This window comes from Pezoporus occidentalis, unplaced genomic scaffold, assembly GCF_034315485.1.
Source record: "Pezoporus occidentalis ecotype Australia unplaced genomic scaffold, CSIRO_AGI_Poc_V1 ctg122, whole genome shotgun sequence".
Lineage (NCBI taxonomy): Eukaryota > Metazoa > Chordata > Aves > Psittaciformes > Psittacidae > Pezoporus > Pezoporus occidentalis.
In genome coordinates, this window is record NW_026913016.1 from 2,446,199 (window position 1) to 2,457,533 (window position 11,335).

Sequence of the window (11,335 nt, forward strand, 5' to 3'; positions counted from 1 at the left end):
TGGGCTTTTGAGAAGATAGCAAGTCATAACCTGAAAATTTAAGAAGACAGAAAATCCTTTTCTACTATTACTGCTATGTTTCAGCCACAGTATTAGGAGTGTGCTCTTCCTCCCCTCTCAAATTGCCTTCTCAGCTGTAATATGTGAAAGAAACAATGACTGTGCAGAAATCAGAGGTAACTGAGTTTTACTTTATTTACATTAAAGCTCCTGCTGAAAAGCAGATGTTCATTTTAGTGTGCTTTATTAGACATGCTGCCTATGCTCTTGTCAATTAGCACCACTTGTCATTACCTCCAGGGAGGGTCCTCAGGACACATCCAGCTTTTTATGAAGTGCTGGCACAGTCCCTAATATATCCTCAAATGGGCCCTCCAGTCATGATAGAAACTCGCATGCAAAGGAAATCCTAAACACCACAGTGCACATAAAGGACTTCCTCTCCCAAGTAATTTTGGACAGACAGCTATGTCATTCCCTTGCCCTCTATTTGCATCTGAGAGGAAGCCCTTGAGATGTGGGATACAAGGGCAGAAGGGACAAATATATCTTTACCAGCAAGCTGCTAGGATGTGGGAGGTGATTCCACACCTTCCCCATGGACAGCTGGAGCATGATGGGGCCAGGGAGCTCTTGCAGTCACTCCCCAGCTCTTGCACCAGGATCCCTGTGCAAGTAAAGCATTTGCAGGCAGTTGCTGTTTTCATACCAGCATCATGGTCCTTGCTTTCATAGTGCTCAGACCACAGAGGAAAAAAGGCAGCTGTTTTCCTAAGCCAGGGGTGTTCATATGCACAGGGCTGTTTCAGAGACAGTGTGGTGTGTCACAGGGAGGGATGTCCCCTCTGAGACATCAGGCTCAAGGCTGGTCAGAAGTTAGATGAGGCTTCTTTTGGCTTGCTGGGGGGGGCGGGGGCTGCTCCTGGAAGCTCTGTGGGGCACGAGAGGCCATGTGGGAAGGGGCTGTGTCTCCTTCCATGTGCAAACACAGCCCTCATCACCGCAGCCTTGTCTGCAATGGGCCACCTGGTTCTGCAGCCTTGGCAAAGCCACCGGTGATGGGCCATTCTGCAGGTCTGGACATCAGCTCCCCTCAGCAGCTGCCTGGTTTGCCTGTGCCCTACAATGATTGCAGAAGAAAATGCCCGGGACCAAGAGGGAAAGCATCCAAACCCAAGATGACACAGCTCATTTAGGCTTGGCAGGACAACTGTTAGGGATCAGCCCTTCTGGATTCAAAGCCAGTGAAAGGGTGCAACTGGCTAAAGGACTCTCTGCTGCCTGGTTTTCTTTAGAAAAGCCTTGTTTGTTGTGCCACCAGTCCTGGCGCAAGGGCCTTTGAGGGAAGAAAAGCAGAGCTACAGGAATTTGACTGGTCTGGAGAAGAGAGGGAAAGCAGGACACAGTCCATTTTGTTTTGTTTTGTTTTTGCTTAAAGCACGTAAGACAGAGAAAACAATGTACATTATTATACAGCAGGGATGTGCAGCCATCGTCTCCTATACGTGCCCATGGGGTATCCATCCAGCTCGTGACTGCTAGGGTCAGCCTGGCCCTGTCCACCTTTAACTTGCTGAAACACGGAGCAAAAACTATTAAAACATTGCAGTTGATCTTCGTGCAAGGTCTCCACAGAGTATGTTATGCTAGTGAATTCAATGGGTACGCTGTATAACATTGAGAAGCTGGGCCCGGGGGTGTCCCCAGGATGATGTAGCTCTGAGTCCTTCCTCCAAGCTCTGTCTAACTTACAGGTATTGATTACTGGTGGGTGTGTGTCATATATCAAGCCATCCAGCAACAAAACCTACTCATTCCTCAGGCTTATTCTAGCTCTGGCTGTCAACAACAGAACTATCTTTTTCAAATGTATGTAAAATAAACCCATTTTTTTTTACAAAGGAACTGTCAAATCCTCTTCCCTCTTGCTCAAAGGACTAACAGTCCTTTGTTTAAAAAGGCACCAGTGATGAGCTGGACTGCAGGAGCAATCCTGCTCTCTGAAATGGCAAAGCTCTGTACCCAACCGACTGCTCCAAAACGTACACACAGGGAAACGAATACAGAAATTGCACTTCTGGGCTGGGAAAGGTGGAGGAGGGAAGTGGCTAAGCCAGGCAGAGCAGACAGAGTGGCCACATGCAAACTGGTAAATCTGGAAGACTCCCAGTTCTTGAAGCCAGACTCACACATGGTGACCAGGGTGAGATGGAGGGGCACCCCTGCAGTCATTTCTGTCACCACAGACTCCTCTGGAAAGGAGAGGTGGTGTCCTGCAGGTGGGTCCCTTGGCTGCACGATGTGGGGTCAGGACACTGGCATGTCTACCTACACAGCTTCAAGTACCCCCACACCAGCCTCTGCAGTGCTTAGATCAGGACTGGGAGGGCTCTTGGGATGATTTGCGGTCATAAAATGAAGGAGCTGAACTAATGGAAACTACAGATCCCGTTTCTGTTTGACAGGATTTGAAATGTTTCTTTTTTACCAGTTTATTTTTATATCCTTCCTAAGACTTATTAAATTAACTTAAAAACATAACTGCTGCTCATCAAATACCCACATTTCCATGTTAGAAAACCAGTCATAATTTTCAGAAAGTTAAAATAGACATGATGTAGAGATCTACCTGTATAAAGCCATTTGCTAGAAATATTGCTCATAGAATGGCAAACGGCAAACACTGAATTATTTTAGAGTTGAAAATTTTGTCTGGCAAGTTTCATCTCAAAAAAAGAAAATAAAAGAAAAAAACCCAAGGAACTAAAGACAGTGCTGTTGAGAACATTTTAATACTGAATCATTTGAACATCTGGAGGCACAAATGTCATTTCAAAAATGAAAATGATCCATCCCTGGCAGTGTTCAAGGCCAGGTTGGATGGTGCTTTGAGCTACCTGGTCTAGTGGAAGGTGCCCCTGGGGGGTTGGAACTGGATGATCTTTAAGGTCTCTTCCAACTCAAACCAGTCTGTGATTCTGTGAAAACAAGATAGGATGGGAAAAAAAACAAAACAAACCAAGCAACAAACCAAACCAAACAAACGAAAAAAACCCCAACAAAACAAAAAACCACTTCCTACCAAATCCAAATGCTGTAAATCATGGAATCATAGAATACTCCTGTGAATGATGAAATACTCCTTGGGACTGGAGCCGTTTGGACACTTGTGTTTGGGCTCTTGGCAGTGCTTTATCAATCCCCCTTTCACAAGCACCAGTGATGCACGCACTCGTGTTTCGCAGACCTCTGTGTGCCCCTCGAATTCACAGCCCTTTGGCTTTCGTGGCTGAACTTGGGGGGGAAAGCTGTTTTCATGTGTGCGCATCCCCCGTCGGGGCGGTGGAAGCAGCCGGCCCGGGCGGGCCCCGCGTCGCCGGGCGGACGGTGCCGCTCAGCGGTGCAGCGCCGGCACTGCAGGCTCGGCGGGGGGACTCCGGTAGCTCCGGACAAAGGGAACGGGAACGGCCGGCGAGGAAATGATGGTGCTATCTCCGCACAGGGGTTTTAGCACGGCCAGGCGCAAGGGATGCATCCGAGCACAGTGCCAAGGGTTTCATTTGGCACAACAGGGGCTCAGCATGAGCCCAAGCTGAGACTGTAGCATCTGAACATCCAGGACTGAAAGGGCTCATGTGGGACTCCGTGAACAGTCAACCAAAAAATACCCTATAGAGCAGTAAGTACCTCGTGTTACAGAGAATCCCAGCTGCCTAAGAGCTGGGTGAAACTAAATGAAAATTATTCTCCTTTATTTTTATCTTGCCAGATGATACAAGGATTCGGTATGAGGATGTTTATAAGAAGCTTAGCTTTGTAAACTGGGGACTAGCAGACCCTTGTGTTTTGCTGCAGCTGTTATTTGTGGGCAAAAGAAAACAGTGCACACTTAGAATTTGCTTAGTAAGACAGACAGAATCCTAGAATCCTAGAATGGTTTGGTTCGGAAGGGACCTTAAAAATAATCTAGTTCCAACCCCTCTGCCATTGACAGGGACGCCTTGCAGTAGACCAGGTTGCTCAAAGCCCTATCCAGCCTGGCACTGAATGCCTCCAAGGATGGGGAATTTTCATCCAATCTGGCTGTGAACATTTCCAGTGGATATTTAAGGAGTCATTTCAGTAAAAGACAGAGAGGCTGGAGACAGGAGGGTGCACCTAGCTCAATGCTCCATTCCCAGCTTGCCTAGAGGGCCAGGACAAGTAAGTCCCCCTCTCCAGCCCCTTGTGTCCCTTACCTGTCTCTGCTGTGTCCCTTCTGCTATACCTGACATGCTGGAACAGTGCGTAGCAGAGAGGGACATCCATCTAGGCGCCGACAATCCTCAGATGATAATAGGAATAACGCTAACAGATGGCAGGTCTGAAGGGGAGCCTCTGCCACTGATGAAGGCTGGCGGACAAACATCCCTGATCTGGCAGCTGGAACAACGGTAGCGCAAATGAAACATGAACAATTTCCTCCCTGCCAGCAAAGAAAATAGCTGCAGGGAAAACCCAGGGAGAATAATTGTCAACCTCTGCTAGGTATCATGGGAACAGAGGACATTCAGTAATCTCAGAGTAAACAGCAGCTTCTTATTTTTAATACAGAATAAAACCCCAAGAACCTAAGAGCAGGCACTGTACAATTGCTGAATTAGCTGCTCCAGCACCCACCCCCTCCTGACCTTTCACTGAAAATCACTGAAGTGAGGCATGCAGGAGTTTTACTGTAACCAAAATGGGCTCATAATAGAGGGGGAATCTCTTGTCATGGAACAATGCAGATAGGACAAACACTTCACATTCTTCCTGCTGCTGTCTTTTCAGAAGATGCTGATCATTAGAGCAGTGAAATTCCTCCCAGCTCCAGCCCCTCTCTTGGGACTCAGGTGGTCTCTCTTTATGTCTTCAGATGCCTTTTTTTTTAGACACAATTAAAATATGCTGCAGCCTTATAATATGTACTACAAGCCTGCCAGTGTGCTCCTAAAAACTTTTGGTAGCAGCAAGCAGGGTATTCACAATCACGTACATGGGTTACCTCTGCTGATATCCAGAGCTAGAGAAGCCCTGCAAACCTCAATGAAGTCAAAATCCTGTAAATATTTGCTGGTAATTCATAATAATATACCCATGACTGGTGCAATTTAATTCAATGACACTATTCCTCTCAGAAGGAATTGTGTTAGACGAGCAGAATAGCTGTACTCAGTCTTTTCAGCAGCTAATGAGGGATACAAAGGGAATAATAAAAGAATAGGGTAGATATGCCTCTCTGATGTGTTTTCCCAGTTTCTAGTAACGTCCCATGCCACTGGCACAGAACCTGGCTTTTTGGCTCCTGATATAGGGAATGTTGTTTTACCTCCTGAGGAATTCAGCAGATAACTCTTGTCATCCCAGCAGGTACCAGGGCTCCCTCCAAGCAGGGGTCTCAAACTCAGCTATGACCATTTTATGCCATGGGCTCTACTTATACTTGCAGATTAGCCTGTTTAAGAGGTTTCTCAGAAATACAGTGTCTGTATGTGGATGGTGCAGCAAATATATAGCTACCAGCTTTCCTGTCTGTAGTAATCCACTGAGCAACACGCCTTTGGTTCTGGTATAAGACAACTGATGAATACAAAACGGCCATGAGCACACATGCTGTAATGAACACAGCTGCTGTTCAAAACCAAATCAACAAACAAACAAAAAAACTCAACAAGATATTTCTATACCCAGGGCTTCGAGCGCAACCACTTTTCATACCCCACAGCTTGGTGCAGGCACAGATGGAGATTTGCTAATGGTATACCTGCTTAGCCCTTATCAGCCCTTTTCTTTTCCTTTCTCTTCCTTGATCCTCACTCCCCATCACCTCTGCCAGTAAAATCCTGCTCTCATTTCTTGACATGGAAGCAGAAATAGGAAGCACTTTCCTCTGCTAGATTACTCACACCCAGGAGCCCCACTCCAAAATGAATTCTCCAGCCAGTATCTCTCATCCAACCTCAGCAGTGGAAAAAACCCAGGAGGGAGACATGAAACACAGGTGATCCTTCTAAACACCTTTTCTCCCTCAACCGGACTGGGGCAGGAGAGAGAGCAAAAGTATCTGCATATTCCTGTAATAGAAAATAATAACTGGAAAGCCTCTGGCAGTTCTCAGAGAAAGACTGAATATATTCTTCCAGGAAGGTTGGTTGAACACTACTGCAGCTTCATAACCCTCCATTTCTGTACACAGGGCCTTCAAACTGTTAAGGTCTTAGGAGAGAGCAGAGAGGTGGGGAGCAGAGGGGGTCTGGCTTGTGATGTGAGCAGCAGCCAGGCTGCCCAGGACTTTGGCACATCTCCTCCCTGTGATGGGGAGGATTTGGTTTCCATAGCAGCAACGGCGTGATTTCCACCCCCACCCCTCCTTCCTCCCCAGAACTTGTAATCCACAATTGCATGGGAGTTGTATTTCACCCCAAGGCTTTCATTTTCTTGCTGCACGATTTTGCCGTGCTCCAGCAGGTCTGCCTCTGGGGATGCCGTGCAAGCATCGCTGTGCCTCCCCTCTCCCTCTTAATAACACTCTACAAAAGACACAGTGTTCCCTGTCCCCAACTGACTCGTCTTCGCCAAGGTCCCCCTTTTCCTCGCTTGTCTCCAGCAATCAGCTCACGCATGCCTGGCTTTCCATAACAGAGCAGAGCTGTGTGCAAGTGCCAGGCGCCTGCACAAAGCCAGAGCACTGCCTGCGGAGGAAATGTCAATACAGGAACACCAGGCTATTTACAAACCCCCTCTTCATCCTGTGATGGAGATGCATGTAGCTGTGAAAGCAGTCATACCTGCATATAATACCCTTTGATTTTCCACACATGAAATGTAGGGAGCCTCTTGTTTCTCTTGTTGCAGAGAAGGACTTCTTTTTTTGTCTCTTTCCTAGCACAAGAGAGAGGAAAACATACTCAGAAATAGGCTGCTGTAACTGCAAACCACACCAACTATTCTGGGGACTCGTAGGAGGATCTGGAAAGCAAAGCAAATTCATTTTTGCAGCTGATCTGTCTTCAAAACAAGTGCTCCTTTAGTTTTACACATTTGACATTTGTCCGCTTCAGAACCAATGAACCAAACTCTGTTCTTATTAATAGCATAAAATGTTTTCTCCTTCAGCTCATAGTCCACACAGAGAAGAGTCCGGTTTCCCCAAGATATGGGTACAGGGCATGTTGTGCATTTGTGGTGATGCTACCTGTGCTCTGGGAGACTCCAACCCACGTATCTGGGGGACATGCACCCCCAGGAGTCCTGCTGGCAGGCAGGATGGGGAAGCTGGGGCTTAGTGCCAGGTGGACACAGTGCCCAGGTTTTAGATCACAGCTGGCACTAGTCCTAACAACATGGAGGCTGCCAGGCTGAGCTAAGGGGTATGCTTTTCAGTTTGGGCTAACCATGTAGAGAGCAAAGGATACAGAGCCCAGCACAGAATGGTGCCTTGGCTTCTCATGGAGGTCTCAAGCCCATCCACCAAGCAAGTGCATGGTTTGGCATCCACCCATGCTCCAATGCCGGTCAAGACTATTTCTGCTGCTCCTACCAGTTTGTTCTGGCACTTTGGGCAAGTTAACTTCTCTCTCTTCACCTAGGAGAGAAAGAGTTCACTTATTGGTGTAAAGATGCTTTTTTCACCACTCAGATGTGTTATTTATAGTCATTAATGTTTCTAAGCACTTTGAGAGAAGTGGTTTTATCATTACTTTTAGTAATAACATTGGACTGATTATGGAAGATCCCCAAAGGCTGCAATAAGGAATCAAGACCTCCTCATGGCAAGCAGTACTGAGAAAAATTTGACCACAAAAATCTCATTAATTTCCATACATCACTGGCTTCTCCAGTCACCTTGGAAGAGCCTTTTGCTGAAGCTCAACACCTGTTCTGGCTCAGAAAGATGGTGGTAAACATCACATCTTAATTAAAACTGTGTGTACGGTTGTGGGAGGCATACCAGTACCTCCTAGAAAAAAAAAAGGATCTTAATGGCTTTGCTCCCAGGTGCTGATAAGAAATGTCTGTTACTTGTGTTGGTGAATACCGAGTCTCCTGTCTGTCAAAACGGTGTTCAGAGGAAAGGCAGTAAAAGGACTTTGCCCGTTCTTGGCAGCGTATCCCTTGGCTGCAGAAAATAACCTTAGCTTTCACAACCAGCTCAGTAAGAAAACCCAGCATTTCAGAGGTAACAGACGTAAGTCAGACATTCAGCATGGTATTTGTTAGGTATTCACGCTCTACCCTTCTTTTCATTACACTGGAAATATCTCTTTACATATAATGACTTTTTTCAACCATACACAAATCAGGGTGATCCTTCTATATTCTTAATCAGGCTCACAAACTGACAATGATGCAAATATTTTTCATTCGCAGTTTCCCTTTCTTGCAGACATGGTACTAACAGTGACCATCTCATTTGAATATGAGCATAACAGCTTCAAGAACCTGTCTGCAGCATTCAACCCTCACTTGAGCACTGCAACTTTCCTGAGGAATCGAATTTCATGAGAGCTCTGTTCTAAAACTTATTTTGTTTGATTGTGACTGAACCCAAAGTGAAAACTCCTCAGAGGATGTACCAGTTCACTCAGATTGTTAAATCAGTTTTAGTTGAATTAATACCATAAGGGGACTTTTGCAAAGCCCTTCAGGATCTATCATGATATAGATACAAAAAAAAAAATGAATATTCAGAATATCTAAGTGAGAATACAAATTTCACTGAGCATTTGTTGAAGGCTTCCATGGTTCCCACATCCCACCACGTTCCTCTGAGGTAAAGCAGCCTGTGAGCTCTGGATCCCCTTTGCAAAAAGAATTTCTCAGGAGGTAAAGTAGGTGTTGCTCCTCTTATCTAAATGCAGTTGTCTACCATGTAGTTGTCCATCTCTAAGCTAGGTGGCTTAGACGCCTTTTCTGGGTGCAACTTCTTGGACATAAATAGCTTAGGATGAAAATGAGTGGCAGTCAGGTTCTCTCTAATGACTATAAAGGAGATCTTGGTTGACTAAATCAAGTAGAAATATCAATGTTTCCTCTGTCTGAAGTCAAAGAGTCACAGATTGGATGTAAGGAGGAAATTCTTTCCTGTTAGGGTGGTGAGGCACTAGAATAGTTTGCCCAGGGTGGTTGTGAATGCTCCATCCCTGGCAGTGTTCAAGACAATGTTGGACGAGGCCTTGGGTGATATGGTTTAGTGTGAGGTGTCCCTGCCCATGGCAGGGGGGTTGGAACTGGATGATCTTAAGGTCCTTTCCAACCCTAACTATTCTATGATTCTATGAATTACTTAGGCTAGTCTGGAGGTCCAAAGCCCTACTCAAAGCAGGACTAACTTCGAAGTTAGATCAGGTTACTGTGGTCCTTGTCCAGACGAGTTTTGAAATATCCATGGCTGGAGATATCATTGCCTCTCTGGGCAACACCCTTATTGGGAAGGAAAAAAAATCCTTACATAAGTTCCCTTCATATAAGTGCTAACTGCTGCTCCTTGTTCCTTCACTGTGCAGCATGAGATTTCTTTCACTCCAGGTTAGTCTTTCTCTGTAATCCTCCATTAGGGAGGGCTATAAAGGAGGGAGTATATCCTGTCCTTGGTTCCCTGGTCATGGGGCAACAACCATCTGTGTATGCTTTGGTAACTCAGCAATCCCCTAGACATTTCAGATTAAGTACTGCATGTTCAAATGCTGGGATTTCCCAGGAAAGCTTTTTTCTCCATCAGAAAATTTATATCCAGCACTAGTGCTGAAGTGGGAAGATTTACGCTAGGCCACTAATTCATTTTCTATTTTGGGTTTATCCTTCCTTTGATAGCTGAGCTGGATTTACACCTCTTGGGGTAATCTGATGTTGGTACAAGCATGTGTTTTGCTGTTGGAAGCATAGCACAAAGGCTGTCCCACAATCCAGGATATAGTTCTTTCCTTGTAGGTCTTTCAGTTTATATAAAGCACAAGCATAACTGAGTACAAAGCAGAGAGAAAGAGCAGATAGGTCACAACTGCATGGCTATGTAACTGTGTAATGAATCCTGTGAATGTACTTACATTTTAAGTTATATCTTGCTTTGATTAATTCAATTTCTTTTCTTCTTATACCAGTTTTGTGATACCTGTTGTTATAAATAAAATAAAAAAATAAAAATGATTTAAAACTCATCCTGTTTTATTCCTGTTTCTGTTAGGTGACAGTACTGTAAGTCAGCTTTACAAAGCAAATAAAGTTGATATTCAACCAAGTTTTGTGTTGTTATGGATGGTATTGAAATGCTGAGCATAATTAAGAGTTCATTCTGGAGCCACTGTGCCTTTGCTGAAGGCAAATGAATGATGGCATAGCCTCACATTCAGGAAAGTCCACAACTGCAAAAATGAAGTGGATAGAATTAATCAAAAAAGCAGAAGCTCGGTGATTTGTGTCCTCATGAAAACCTAGGCAGATCATGTCACAGGGGGTTATTTTAAGAAGAAAATAGGAGATGCATAAATATGCAAATGAGCAATCCAAGAATGAGCAAGCGGGAGAAATATTATTGCTATTTGTCTGTCTAGCCTGATACATATATTAACAAAACCAAGTTCAGAGTCATGCATGGCTCTTGTGTGCACTTATAAACACAGATGCATAGTTGAAAGTGTGTGCCTATGCATGTAAATAAGTGATAAAAATATGGATGGAAGCATATGCATTCAAATGAGTTGGCACTTCTGTTCAAAGAGCAGAGAAATCTGTATGTTCCATGACTTCCTTTGAATTCCAATAAATCTTTTTTCCTGGACTTGTCTGTGTATTCTCAAGCACTGAACAAACTCTTCTGAGATACTGGAGACCTTCAACTTCACATTTTCTGCCAATAATTCTATGCTCCCCCTCAAAACATTTCCCATGAACTCAAAATATCTCTCATGAAAATAGTCTTACCACCTTCCACATTCTTCCACAAAAGTACTAATGTTTGTTTTCATTCATGCTTAATTTAACCCTTCTATAAACTGATGAAATTAAAGGTTTTCCAGGTCCATCTCACAGAGCAGCTTTCAAAATCCAGGTCGAGTTCCCACTGTAGAGGCTTCAATTGTACCATCAGCATCACCAGTGAACAATAATATCATCTTAGTTTTACCAGATATACTGAAAAATACAGTTGGATACTAGATAATGGAGAATGAAGACTGCAGTGCACATCATTAAAGTAAGAAATAACAACAGGGAGGCTATGGGAGATTTCTTTGTGATCACTTGCTGGAAAAAATAAGCACTTGAAAATGTTAAGGAAATGTAACAGAGTCATGTGCTAGAGTTTGCAGTAAGAAAA

General features: G+C 44.6%; 1 protein-coding gene across 3 annotated transcripts in view; it reads right to left on the minus strand.

Moving 5' to 3' along the window:
- Positions 1-11,335, minus strand: part of LACC1 (laccase domain containing 1) — a 259,421-nt gene that overhangs the window by 230,172 nt on the left and 17,914 nt on the right. Inside the window, exons 6-7 of one of the 3 annotated variants that reach the window (XR_009962533.1) lie at positions 10,068-10,132; positions 6,080-7,606 (exon numbers count right to left, since the gene is read on the minus strand). The exons of the other annotated variants lie outside the window; for them this stretch is intronic. The gene's annotated coding sequence lies outside the window, so the exon portion shown is untranslated. Of the gene's footprint in view, positions 1-6,079; positions 7,607-10,067; positions 10,133-11,335 lie in introns of those variants that run through there. 3 annotated transcript variants of the gene reach the window in all.